The sequence below is a fragment of the Pongo pygmaeus genome, chromosome 21 (assembly GCF_028885625.2).
Source record: "Pongo pygmaeus isolate AG05252 chromosome 21, NHGRI_mPonPyg2-v2.0_pri, whole genome shotgun sequence".
NCBI lineage: Eukaryota > Metazoa > Chordata > Mammalia > Primates > Hominidae > Pongo > Pongo pygmaeus.
The window spans coordinates 65987437-65999046 of record NC_072394.2 but is presented as its reverse complement, the minus strand read 5'-3'; positions in this window follow the sequence as shown (position 1 = coordinate 65999046).

Genomic DNA, 11610 nt, shown 5'->3' with positions numbered 1-11610 from the left:
TGGGAGCCATGTGCTGGATTAGTCCAGTGGGCTGCCCGGAAGAGGCAGACTGTGAAGGTTGAGAAGCTGAAAAGGAGGAGAGGAGAAGGGAAGGCAGTCTTGGAAGGGGCACAGTTGGGGCCAACATCTGGCATTGGGTAACCAAACAGTCAGTGGAAGCTGAACTTGCAGTTTTCTGATTGTAAAGCAAGTAAGTCAGAGTGCTGTCTCATCAACCAGGCCCACCCGGACTCTGGGAGGTCTGGGGCTATCTCCACCCCTAGAGCACGGCCGCCCCAGTTCCTAAAGCTCAGATTAGAGGCGTGGCCCTTCCAAAGACAGGGTAGCCTGCTGCCTCACAGCATCCACAGCAGCCTCACCTCTCTCTGCAATCTCAAGGCTTGCAGTGGCCAACTCACAGAGGGGCCAAAGCTCACTCACAGCGGTGGGATCTGGCAATGGAGTGGGGAATAGGGCAGAACCTGCAGCTGCAAATTGAAAACGTTTTATTTTCCCATCTAAAATATTTAGGTAATTTGTTTTTCTTCTAGAAGTGCCAGCAGTCCATTAATTTTCAGTTATAGTAATGTGATCGTCTCTGTGCTTTCCTCCCCGAGGCTCTTGAAGGTCTTGATGTGAATAAAATCAAACAGAATAATACAAAAACAGTGAAATGAGAACTTGCAAGTAAATGGCTGTGCAGAGCTGCCTGGCGCACAGGCAGGTGAGCAGGCACGAAGCTGCTGTGAGCCAGGCAGGAGTCCAGGTCACCTGTGAAGTTGTGGGACCTGCAGCAAAGCACTGCCTTTCCCCAGACTCAGGTCACCCATCTGTGGAACAAGGTCCCTAGACCCAGGTCACCCATCTGCGGAACAAAGTCTCCAATTTCCCTTTCAAGCCAGAGGCTTACACTGGCTGAGCACTTGCTGGAATTGCAGCCCTGGGCTCGATGAGGAAGAGCATATTTAAACCGCGCAACCATGCACTCCGATGTGAACCCATTGTTCAGACAAGGAAACCGAGGCACAGTACAATTCAACAATTTGCCCAAAGTGAAAAAGTTGGTAAGTGATGGTGCGAAGGTTTGCACCGGGAAGTCTGTAATGCCCTCTTCGGAACAGAAGGAGGAGGGTGTGTGGAGCCAGCTGTCCGCTGGGCCAGGACCAGGTGTGCCCTGTGATGGGGAGATACAGCGTCAGTTCCAGGGGTGAGAACCACAGAGGTTTCATTCTAAACACAAGGAACAGAGAAAGTGGGCAGGGCCTTGAGCACAGGTCCTCTGTGACCCTGTATGGGCCTCACAGCCAGTCAGCCTGGTCTACAGGGTCCAGCCAGCTCCCAGCAGGGGTGGCAGAGCCTGAGGAGCAGCTAGAGCTACCCAAGGCTGGGGTGTGTACACACATGTATGTGCAATGTGTGTATATGTGCATGTGTGTGTATTTGCATGTGTGTTTGCGTGCATTTGTACTGCATGTATGGGTACATGCCTTCAGGCTCATCAGCTTAGGGTCACCATACTGGGTCAGTTATGGGGCATCCCCAGGGGCAGCCACCCTCCTAGGGCTTCCTTGCAAGGCAGGTCCCACTGCATCCACACCTTGCACAGCTGTCAGGGCACGGGCTCAGGCTATGGGGAGACGTGCCCAAAGTCCCACAGGGGGTGGCAGCAGCACACAAATGGGGCCCCAGGCCACCCCCACCCCAGAGGCTGTGGGCCAGCCTTGCTGGAATGCCTCCAGCATAGCCAGAGGGTCGGGGCCCCTGTGCAGTCAAAGCACCCTCCCACTCCAGCAATTTGTGCAGCTTTTGGGAAGCCCCGCTGTCTGCATCTAAGGAGTGGCCGGGAGCCTGCTGTATGGCAGGACCAATGGGTATCTCGAAATGACTTTTAGTCTCGTCAACTGTCCAGGGCTCCAGGCCCCCATGAGAGGCGCGTCTGCCCTTAGTCTCCCCCGGACTCTGAGCTCACCTTGAAAACTGAGGCTCAGCCCGTTCATTCCTGAGGCTCAGCCCAGCAGACTTGGCCGTGCATCCGGCTGAGAGCCCCTCCCAGCTCAGCTCCTCCCATCCTGCATCCCGCCCGCCTTTCTCCAGGGAGCCTGAATGTTGGTGTTCCTCTAAATTCCCATGTTGAAATTCTAACCGCCAATGGGATGGTTTCAGGAGGTGATGAGGTGTCAAAGGCAGAGCCCTCATGAATGGGACCCCAGAGAGACCCGACGCCTTTTCCCATGTAAGGACACGGAGAGGAGGTGCCGGCTCTTAGGCAGCAGACCCTCACCCAGCCCAGAATATCCCCATGCCTTGATCTTGGACTTCCAGCCTCCAGAACTGTGAGAAATGAATTTCCGTTGTTTACAAGCCACACAGTCTAGTGGATTTTGTTACAGCAACCCGAGCAGATTAAGACAAGCACCTCCCAAAGAATCACTGGCACAGCAATCCCTGTCTTCAGCCTCCAGGGAACCTGACCTACGACAGCAGCCCTCCCAGCTGGCATTCCGGCTGCCATGTGCTGTGATGGGTGCCAGCACCTCTTAGTTGGGGTGAAGGGGAGGGGCCAGCAGCATAGCAAAGGGGAAATCCTTCTGGATCGTCGCCTCTCTCTCTCCAACCCTCTCCATCACCAGCATCAACCTGCAAGTCAGGTCACCTTGAGCCAAAGCCAGAAGGAGCCCCACCCTCGCTGGGCTGCTCCGTGCTCAGGCTGCTCCGTGCTCAGAGCTCACCCTTACCCTTGCTGGGCTGCTCCCTGCTCAGAGCTCCACACTTCCTGGTAGAGTCCCCTGAAGTTCTCCTGCCCAGAAGTTCCTTCTTTCTGCCCAGACCTCGCTCAGCACCGTCATCCTAGGAATAAAATCCCAGGAATAAACTCATCATTCCAGGCCTCCCAGGAACTTGGGTTCTGGTCTTGTCTCTGCCCCGCCCTCTTGTGCAGCTGCTGGGGGCCTCCAGCCCCTGCTCACTCACCCACGCCCTCTGCACCCTCCACTTGAGAGAATTCTGGTCATTCCCCTGGCCCTGCCCTGCCCCGTTGTCTGGGAGTTGCTGGAGGGCTGGATCATCCCCTCACCCTCTCCCTGTCTCTTGGTGTGTCTGGCCAGGGCTCACACAGGCAGCTCCAGGGAAATTCCTGTGGCTCAACTGCTGGGTCCTGCACTGCCACCACAGTCACAGCCAGCTTGAGCGGTGACAGGTGGGAAGAAGTGAGTCAGGGGAGCTGACCTGCAGGAGGGGCTTTCAGGAAGGAGGCATCCTACAACCCCAGGGCGCCATGGGTGTGCCCCTTGGAGGCTTGAAAGCCCCTTTGGTCCTGGGCAGGACCTCCAGAGGGAGCACGGCCAGCGGTTTGGGGTGGACCTGCCCAGATCTTGTCTTCTGCATAAACAGGCACACGGCCTGGGCTTCCCTGCCACTCACACCTTGATTGGTGGCTTTCTTGCGTCCCCTCTATAGCAGAGGCTTGTTCATCTTAACCACTGATGTCTCTTACATTCTCTAACTGGCCTCTGATTGGAAGACAGGACTCTCCTGTCACAATCATCATTACTTTGTTTTTACCTTCGATGTTGCACTGGACATCTTTGTACGGTGGCCTCTCTCTGTGTGAGTATTTCCACAACATAGACCTCTAGCGGTGGAAGTGCCAGATAAGTTCTGGGAGATTCCACCAAATTGTCCTCCAAACCCCTGTGTCAGATGCGCTGATGGGAGTGTGCCTGTTCCTTGCATCCCCTCCCTGGCTGCCATTACCAAGGGGGCTGTCTCCGCCGGGCTCTAAGCACACGTGTTGCCACTGCTGTTTAATTTTCTCATCTTAATGGTGGTAAGACCAAGCAAACACGCCCTGGCCACGGTGTGTCCTGTGGATGCCTGTGTTTTTCTCTGCCCATTTTTGTCTCCTGTTGATCATCTTCCACCACCAGGTCCTTCTAAAACGGCTTTGTCCTGTATCTGGAGAGAAGTGCATGGGGTTGGCCCGGGGCTGCCCACGACGGTGCCGCCTTGGTCCTGGAGAGAAGCGCGTGAGGTTGGCCCGGGGCTGCCCACGACGGTGCCGCCTTGGTCCTGGAGAGAAGCGCGTGGGGTTGGCCCTGGGCTGCCCACGATGGTGCCGCCTTGGTCCTGGAGAGAAGCGTGTGGGGTTGGCCCGGGGCTGCCCACGACGGTGCTGCCTTGGTCCTGGCTTCTGGCCTGCTGCATGGTGGGACTCCACCTGGCTGGTTCCAGCCCCATCTGCCCCCACTTCTGCTGCCCGTGCATGGCGTCCAGGAAGAACTGGGGCCCAGGACAGAAGGAAATGGGAAGAATGTCAGGGTGTGTACATCACCCAGAAGTACAAATGTTCCTTGAAAATTCTGAGCTGCTCTGTCCTGAGCTCCAAGAAACTTGCAGCTGTGCTGAATTATGCGTGGCCACAGCGGCTAAGGAGTCACAGCTAAGAATGTGCTGAGATAGGGCCAGCTTCTCAGGTTGCAGAACTGGTAGCTCAGATCCTGGGACTGTGACAGCTGGACCCACAGGGTCCTCCTGCTTTGGCCCCTCCCATGCGTATCTTAGCCAGGAATCTTTCCAGATTCTAGTTGCTAGAGGCAAAAATCTCAACCCCAAATGGCTTAGCAAAGGGAATGTATGGATTTGTGTGATGGAAAGTCTAGAACAAAGTTCAATTTCAGGTGTGGCTTGATCCAGCAGCTCAGCACTATTGCTGAGAACCAGGATTCTCTGTGTATGTTTGCAGTTCCGTCTTCATCCTGAGACCCCCAAGATGCTTCTGGCAGCTTCTAAGGCTGCAAGCTTCATGATTTGCCTCTAGCAAGAGGAAATAGCCTTGCACCAGCACCCCGGCCGAAAGCTCACGCTCCACTCTGATGGGCCTAGCTGGGGTCGTGTGTCCACTTCCAAACAATCACTGGCCAGGAGGATAGAATGTGCTGACTGGGTGCCCTGGGCTCCAAGCTCCAGCCCTGAGGCCCATGTAGACTCAGTTTCCCCAGACTGTGAGGACCCCTAGCAGAAGACCAAGGTGTTGGGCACGGAGGGCGAGGTATTGAGAGCCTTGCCTCAAACTGTTGCTGTGTGGCTGTGCTTCCATGGTCCCGAGGGACCGGGAGACTCTTCCTGTGTGATCAGAGTTGTTCCCATGTGTCCCCAGGCCCAGCCAGTTGCCGACAGCCAGAGTGGTACCAACACTGGTGACCGATTGGTGGGCATTACCAGCTTCCCAAACTGGGATGCCTCTCTCCTGCAGGACGGGGCAGTGTGAGGGTCAGGGTGGGGAGGGTGGGGGAAGAGAAAGGACTGGGCTACGGGGACACTGAGACATCTCCCCACCCCACCCCTGCCCAGGAAAGGGGGGCGGGGCTTGTGCAGAGGCATATAAACTGTTGGCCTGATCAGCAGTTTAAAATGTTGTTTCAGGCCGGGTGCCGTGGCTCACACCTGCAATCCCAGCACTTTGGGAGGCCGAGGCGGGCAGATCACCTGAGGTCAGGAGTTCGAGACCCGCTTGGCCAACATGGTGAGACCCTGTCTCTACCAGAAAAACAAAAATTAGCCAGGCGTGGTCGTGGGTACCCATAATCCCAGCTACTCAGGAGGCTGAGGCAGGAGAATTGCTTGAACCCGGGAGGTGGAGGTTGCAGTGAGCCAAGATCTCACCAATGCACTCCAGCCTGGGCGACAGAGCGAGACTTCATCTAGAAAAATAAACTAAAAATAACATTGTTTCAATATTAAAACAAGCTTAAATACATTACAAAGTGAAATTCAAGTGCATTTTAAGGATGAAACAGGAGCTCTTGAAATCCCAAGTTCATATCAGGCAGCTCTGGCTGGGCCAGGTCTCAGAAATGAGATCTGTTTCTTTAGAGACTTTGAGGAATGCTCACTGGGTCCCCAACTCACATCTCTGTTTTGAGATGACTTTGTTAATTAGTCGTCCACCACGGCCAGTGTCGATTCATTCAACATTGACATTTTTGAGCGTCTGCTGGTTCCAGGTTCTGCACTGGGAGTATGTAGGGGGGCAGGCACAGCTCGGAGTGTCCCCCTTCAAGGGATGATCAGATGGACGGCAGTGAGCACCACAGAGAGCAGGCGTGCGGGCCCTAATGCAGGCGTTGGCCCTGCCCCGGGCGCTGCGGGGTAGTGAGGAAGCAAGGGAAGCAAAGACCCGGCAGCAGGAAGACTCGGTGTGTTTTTGAGCCTGGAGAAGCCACATGCCTCCTCTCGTGTGCTGGAGACACAGGGACAGCTAGGCATGTGCCTGGCCCCGGAGTTCCCGAGCAGCACAGTCTAGAAGGCTCACAGCCGCCGTCCCTGCTACAGCCAGCAGCCGAAGCAACCAGAAAATGCACAGGGGCATGGCAAGTGGACGGCCACGTGTCCACGTCTCTAAGGACTGCGCAGCCATGCAAACAAGCAGACCATTGCCACCAGGACACAGACGAGTCTCATGCCACACTGGACATGGTCTGGGCTGTGCCATCCACTTACATGGATCCCCCAGAACAGGCGAGACCCACCAGTGCTGGGCAGGGGCCGACGCCTGCTCTCGTCAAAGAAAACTGAATGCAGAGGCCATTGGTTTGGACAAAGCTCCTGCAGGAGGCCCAATAGACAAAACCAAAATGGAGTCACTCATGCTGCGGTTCGTAAGATCTGTATCTGACCGCCCCCATCCTTCCCAGAAATCAGGGAGAGATAGCAGCCGAATCCCCAAACAGGCCACCAGAAGCCAGCAAGAAACCAACATGATAAGGAAGTCCCCTCTGCTTTAACTTTTTTTTTTGAGACAGTCTCGCTCTGTCCCCGGGCTGGAGTGCAGTGGCGTGATCTTTGCTCACTGTAACCTCCACCTCCCGGGTTCAAGCGATTCTCCTGCCTCAGCCTCCTGAGTAGCTGGGACTACAGGTGTGCACCACCACACCCAGCTAATTTTTGTATTTTTAGTAGAGATGGGGTTTCACCATGTTGACCAGGATGGTCTCGATCTCCTGACCTCGTGATCCACCTGCCTCGGCCTCCCAAAATGCTAGGATTACAGGTGTGAGCCACCGTGCCTGCCTTTTTAATTTTTTTTCTTTTGAGAGAGAGTCTCACTCTGTCACGCAGGCTAGAGCACAGTGGTTCGATCTCAGCTCACTACAACCTCCGCCTCCCAGGTTCAGGCAATTCTCCTGCCTCAGTCTCCTGAGTAGCTGGGATTACAGGTGCCTGCCACCACACCTGACTAATTTTTGTATTTTTGGTAGAAACCAGGTTTCACCATGTTGGCCAGGCTGGTCTCGAACCACTGACCTTGGGTAATCTGCCCGCCTCGGCCTCCCAAAGTGCTGGGATTACAGGAGTGGGCTTTAATCCTCTACTTTAACCTTTACAGGAAAAGTAACTTTGAAGTGACCAGCGCGCCTTTGGTTTCTGTCTACTTTCCTCAGGCCTCTTCTGTCTGTGAAACTGACCTCCGACCTCCCCTCGGCTCATTAGAGCATTCGTTCTGTTTTATGGAAAGAGGTGTTGCCCAATTCTAGAGTCGCAAATAAAACACAACTAAGATCTTGAAACTAAATGTGTTGTTGTTTTGTCTCTGACACTCCTTCTTGGGGAGAAGCACTGACTGGGGGCCAGCAGGAGGGGGTTTCAGGGGAGCAGGAGGGTGTGTGTGTGGCCCTGTGGGTGACTAGTGATGAGGTGCAGCTTACTACCTGCACACAGGTGTCTCCTGCTGAGGGCCCCCACCTGTCTGCAGGTGCGCCCTCTCTGTACCGCAGTCCAGGTGTCCTCTCTCTGCACCCTGAGTCCAGGCGTCCTCTCTCTCTGCACCCTGAGTCCAGGCGTCCTCTCTCTCTGCACCCTGAGTCCAGGCATCCTATGCTGTTTGCTCCCACACCAGGGTGAGGAGGCACTGCCAGAGCCCCAGCCCTGGGGACTGGGAGTCCCAGGACCTGGAGTGAAACTCAGCCCTTCCACTTCTGAGCTGTGGGGTCACTCAGCGCGTCCCCACCCCCGTCTCCTGTAAGTCACTCAGCACATCCCCACCCCTGTCTCATCTGCAGAATAGGAAAATGGACGGTTGCTTCCTCCAAGGGTTCTTGTAAAAGTAAACAAGGTGAAGGGAGGATGGTGGGGACGGAAGGAAGTCCCTCGAGGTGAAGGGAGGATGGTGGGGACAGAAGGAAGTCTCTCGAGGTGATGGGAGGATGGTGGGGACGGAAGGAAGTCCCTGCTACGGCTGCTGTGGGGGCTTCTCAGTGCAGGGTGGTGCCTCCTGGGCTCCGGCAGGAAGAGGGAGGGGCGGAGACTGGGGAGGGCACTGGTGTGTCAATCAAACTAACGAGGGCAAGGAGAATGCGAGGCTGCCTGGCGCTTCCTGTGCTTCCAAAGCCAGGACGCGGTCGGGGGGCCCTCCTGAGACCTTCCTCACACTTCCTGCTCTGGTTTGAGTGACATCTCCTTCAAAATTTGTGTTGAAAGAGAGTCCCCCCTGCAACAGCATTTAGACATGTGGCCTCTGGGAGAACGGGACGAGCACCTTGTGAATGGGATCCAGGGGGAAGGGAGCACCCTCTCCCCCTCCCACCTTGCACCATGTGAGGCCACGGCCTTCATCCCCTCTGGAGGAGGCAGCGATCAGGCGCCTTCTGGAAGCAGAGAGCAGCCCTCACCAAGCAGAGACCCTGCTAATGTCAGTGCTGGACTTCCAGCCTTCAGAAAAACTCCATTCTTACATACAACCCAGTCCAAGGTGTTTGTTCCAGCAACACAAACGGAGCGAGATGCTTCCCAAACACTGGCTTCATGTGACATTTGGGAATCCTAACCCCATGCGGGGCCTCCATCAGGAGAGCCAGAGAGAGGAGAAGGAGAGAGAGGGAGGGAGGGGCGTGTGGCGCTGGCCTCCGGGGAGGGCAGACAGATCCACAGGCAGCAGCCTGGCTTTCCTTCTCTTTGATTTTTTTCATTTGTTTAATGATCCGAATGCTTGAGCAAGAAACCCCAGCCTCGCCTGCCTCGGCCTTTTCTCTTTGATCCCTGAGTTGCTGAGATTAAAGATGAGGTCCCAAATGAGAGCTACCAAGATGCGGTCGAGCGGCTCCAGCCCCTAGGCTCCCACAGAGAGGGTCTGGGGAGATCCAGGGGAGGGGCTGGCTTGGGGCCTGGATCCAGGGGAGGGCCAGTGAGGGGCCTGGACTCAGTGAGGCCTCCGTCTTGTACTGTGTCGGGCTCAGGGCAGTGAGCCCTTCTCCTGCTGGGGGCCTCATGCAGAGAGTTGTGCCGGGGGGACCCAGGGGGCTCTTTGAGGGCTGGCAGCCAGTCCTGGGGCAGCCTCATCTGCAGCTGACCCTGCTGCCCCCTCGAGAGGCACTGGTAGCACCTGCCACCCAGCTGGGTCTAGGCTGCGCTGGTCTGGTGTCCACGTTTACTCCTGGTGTCAGCCAGCGGCTGCGGCCACGGCCCTACCCCATACGCGGTGCACCCCGAGGCTGGTGCAGCCCATGCTCTGTGCTGGAAGAGCCCACACCTGCGCCGGGAAGCCCTGCAGAGGCCGCGGCTGCTGCCAGGCACTAAATGTCAGCTTGACACAGCCTGGCGCAGAGCTGGGTTCTTTCTGCCCCCACTCCTCGGCTGTGTGGCCTCCCCGAGACTCAGCTTTCCCCTCTGAAGACAGGGGTCAGGCCACCTGCCTCAGGGGCCAAGGAGAGCACACTGGACAAGCACAGGGCTGTGTGCTCGGTCCCGGCCGAGGCCCAGGGGTGCAGTCTGCATTGGCTTGGCTGTTCTTGCTGGTGGCATGGGGCCTGGGGAAGGATGGAGCCTAACGTAGGCTCAGGAGGAGGGACGGCAGGCCAGGATCCAGAGGTGTCTGTGGGGCGGCGATGGCTGTGGGGTGGGCGAGATGAGCCACACCAACCCTTGCCGTCAAAGCTTCCTCTGCACCCAGGTGATCCGAGCTCCCCACCAGCGCAGTGGAGTGGCTGTGGCTGCAATCCCCTAGCCCCAGCGCCCTGCTCCAAAAGCAGAGAGGCCAAGGCAGGAGACCGCAGGAGCCCTGGGCCCACTGCGTGTCTCAGGAAGCTCCCTCTCCCCTTACACTTATTTGCTCTCCTCTCGGCTGAGGCTCCCTCTTCCTGAAGGGTGAGTGTTGCAGGGCAGGCAGGCTCGGGGCCCAGCCAGGGGGCAGCTGCAGCCAGGGCCAGGGGCATTGCAAAGCACCAAGAACCGAGGACACACAGGCTCGGGGTCTCAGCTTCCTGCTGTCCGTCAGTAGAGCTGGGAGGGACACAGGCTGGGTCTCACCTGGCCAGAGGTGTGGAGGATGCAGAGGCCTCTGACCGGACCAGCCACGTTCACCTTCACATTTGCCATCACACCCTGAAGCCTGCGGCCACCCGTGCAGCTGGAAGCTGAGGCGGCAGGTGCTGAGCCAGGTGGGTGTCAGACCGGGGACTCAGAATCCTGTGAGGCCTTCATTCGGTTCCCACCTGCTCTGCGTGGGAGACTTGGCTGAAGTGGAGGAGAAAGTCAGCAGACCCGCAGGAGGGTGCGTGCGAGGTGCACAGGGAGCTGCTCTCTGGGGCATGAGACACCACCCGGGCCTTCCCAGGCTCACAGCATCCCCTGGGGAGGGAGGCCCCACATGTGTGCACAAGAGCCACGGGGATCTTCTCCTTAAACAAGCTACGTGACTCTCCCGGGACAGGCCCACCCACCCAGAGCTCCCATCTCTGGGAAAGGACCCCTGACAGGAAGGACAGGAAAGCCCTGAGGCTGGTTCTGTGGTTGCCACAACAGGAGCCTGGAGGAAAGTCAGGAAAGGTGCAGCCTGGGGAGCAGGCTCAGGAAGACGGCCCGGAGGCTGGGGCTCCCCTCTGGGAGCTGCGGCCATGATCCTAGCTGCCCCTCTGTCCCCTCAGCCGAGGGCTCATAGCACCAGGGAGAGTCTGACGGCCACGCTCAGGCCGAGGCCATGTCTCTACGGCCAGCCCGAGGACGCGATTGATGTTGTGCACACACAGCCCGCATGGCTGCACAGAAGCATCCGAGTGAGGGAGAGGCGGCACTGCCAATGGAAACCAGGGTGATTCAGTGACAGACGGCCCAGGAAGCTGACGTGTCTCTGCCTCCGAGAATAAGAAGACAGGATGGGAAACGATATTTCTGGCGAAGAACAATTCCAAAATGGTGGTGGTGGCAGGGTGTGTGCTGTCAGGGCCGGAAGTGGGGGGCTGCACTGCTCTGTGGGGAGCTGGCATCTGGGTGGGTCCTGAGTGTGGGAACAGAGTTCAAGGGGGTGGGGCATTGCGGGGAACAGGACCACACGTACCGTGAGGGTCCAGGGAACAAGAATCTCACCCAGGAAGCCTGGGCTGAAGCCAGCTGGGAAGAAGCTTCGGCAACTCCCAGGCAGCTCCCAAGAAACCTCTGGGAAAATGCCCCACCCGAGGCAAGCATCCTGGGCTGCCCCTGAAGTCCAGCGCAGCCTGATTCCCACACTGGGAGTGCACACACATGTTGCATTGTTGGGCAGGACGTTCCTTTCGGGAGGGAGAAGCTGGGACTGGAGAGACCCGGGCCAGGCTCTGAGCCAGAAAGGGGCCTCTCTGTGTGTCTGCAGTAAACTGGAAACCA